Raw genomic sequence first — 2,424 nt, forward strand, 5'->3', positions numbered from 1 at the left:
CATTCATTCAAGTGCATGTTGTCTGTGGTTGTCTGCTTCCTACAGTGGCAGAGTTGAGTAGTTGCAACAGACCTTGCAACTCACAAAACCAAAGTTATTTACTGTCCGGCCCTTGACAGAAAGAGTTTGCCAAGCCCCATATCAGAGACAAAATAATGCCCTATAATAATAAAGAGGTCTATGTTCTAATCCCTAGAACCTGTGAAAAGATGACTTTCTGCAGCAAAAGGCACATTTAAAACATGATTACACTAAGGATCTTGAGATGGACACATTAGCCTACATTATCCAGAAGAAAGTGAAGTTGTTCAGTCGTGTCCGACTCTTTGTGACCCCATGGACTGTAGCCCACCAGGCTCCTCCATCCGTGGGATTCTCCAGGCAAGAATACTGGAGTGCGTTGCCATTTCCTTCTCCAGGGGCTCTTTCCAACCCAGGGATCGAACCCAGGTCTCCTGCATTGCAGGCAGACGCTTTAACCTCTGAGCCACCAGGGAAGCCCAAAGAGTCCAGTGTACTTAATTACAAGGGTCTATATAAATGGAGGAAAAGGAAGTTAGGAGAGGGAGTGTGTCAGGGTGATGCCATGTGACAAGACCTGACCAGTCATTGCTGGCTTTGAAGAAGAAAGGGAGCAGGAGCCAAAGAATGTGGGCAGCCTCTAAAAGCTAGAAAAGGCAAGGCAAAAGATTCTCTCCTAAAGCAGCTAGAAAGGAAAGCAGCCCTGCAGACACCTTGACTTGAGCCCACTGAGACCTGAGTCAGAAATACAGAACTACAAAATAATACATTGGTGCTGCTTCAAGTCACTAAGTTTGTGGTGATTTGTCATAGCAGCAACAGACTAATACACATAGTTCCAAATTTTCAAGCTACAGATCCTACCAACTCTACCAACTCCTTATTTTTAAGATAGCCCAGTCACCTGGGTATCAGGAAATACCCATGAATAAAAACAAATCTTCAGAAAACACTCATCTCTGTAATCACCCAAGATCCTCCTAGCTTCCGTCCCCAAAAGTTAGCACTCCTGCTTTACCCAGCGTCTTTCTTTTACTACAGTCCTATGAGGCAAGCGCTGTTATCACCACCGTTTGCTTAACAAATGAGGAATCTAAGGCTGAGAGTGTGTGTCAAAGGTGTTACCCGGTGCTGCACCAGATCCCCTGTCCCACCAGGAACCCATTCCAGCAACTGCTATAGGCTGAGGAAGATTAAGCTTAGCTTAGGGGAATCCACTCCCCTCAAGCTTGCTGGGAGATGATACCAGTTACTTCTCAGTGTGCAGTGAGAACATTCCAGCCCCTCATCCCAGGCTGAACAATTTCTGTGATGCAACTCATGCTCCAGAATCCTCTAAGGGATGAGACTGAGGCTAAACTTCTGAAACCAGCATGTTTTCCTCATCATTTTACAGGTTTCTCCTGAAACTATTTCTGTGGCTGACTCCTTTATCTAAGAAACCCCTTCTCAGGCTCTGTTCTAATGGACCTGACCTAAGAGGGATGCAGTGAACTCACATTTCACAGGGATTCGAACTCAAGTAATCTCTGCCCAGAGCCTTTGCTCCATAATATGTAACCTTCTCAAGTCTTAACTCCTTTTGATTCTACTGCTTCTGTTTCTAACCACTCATGCTCAAATTGAATCTCCTTCCTTGTTCCTCTAAGCTTTTCTTTTAGAGGTCTGAGGAGTAGTTTTACCCCTCAGGCTCCTCCCACTCTTGACCACCTCAGTAGAACATATGACCTCAAGTTTGCCTCTCAGGACTCATCGGCTGCTAAGAGCCTGTTTCTCAGATGCTCCACTGGAGCTCCCCCCAGTCCACAGCAAAGAATAACTCAGGCACAGAGGACTGGCCTCCACAGATGAAGCTAGAAAAATACAGCATGGTCCTTTATATCCACAAAGGAAGCCATCCCTTCTCCTCAGGGAATGAGACCGAAGCCGTTTTCTGATGGTTGAATGGATTTATGCTGAGACAGGCATGCCCTTTCTAGCGTCCTTGTTGCAAAGGTACACATTTGTCAGAATTCAGCTTTGGTATCTGACACTTTGGCCAAAATGGATGTTGTAGAACAGTCCCTGCCCAACACATCACGCAGGTTTCAAATAACGTAAAATAAGAGAATGATATGGGAAGAAGAGTAGGGGTTTTGGAGTCATACCAGTGTAAGCTCTAATGTAGATTCTACCATGGGTTTTAATCTCTTTGAGCCTCAGTTTCCTCGTATGTAAAATAGCCTAGTAATATGAACACCTCTCAAACCATTATGAGGATGAAATTCGTTCCAAGTGTAAAGTCTAATCCCCATGCCTGTATATAATAATCACCAGGAAATATGCATTCCCTTCCTCCAAGAAAATTGCTCTTCTACTGTTTGTTTTTTGGTTTTTTTTTTTTTTTTTTCCCCTTTTTTTTTT

At 44.3% G+C, this 2,424-nt stretch overlaps 1 protein-coding gene across 1 annotated transcript in view; it reads right to left on the reverse strand.

Moving 5' to 3' along the window:
- The window catches only part of LOC105002976 (metalloendopeptidase homolog PEX-like), a gene marked incomplete at its 5' end in the record, with an annotated part of 38,491 nt that overhangs the window by 1,074 nt on the left and 34,993 nt on the right, over positions 1–2,424 (reverse strand). The window lies entirely within an intron of this gene.

This window comes from Bison bison, unplaced genomic scaffold, assembly GCF_000754665.1.
Source record: "Bison bison bison isolate TAMUID 2011002044 unplaced genomic scaffold, Bison_UMD1.0 scf7180017856906, whole genome shotgun sequence".
In the NCBI taxonomy this organism is placed as follows: Eukaryota; Metazoa; Chordata; class Mammalia; order Artiodactyla; family Bovidae; genus Bison; species Bison bison.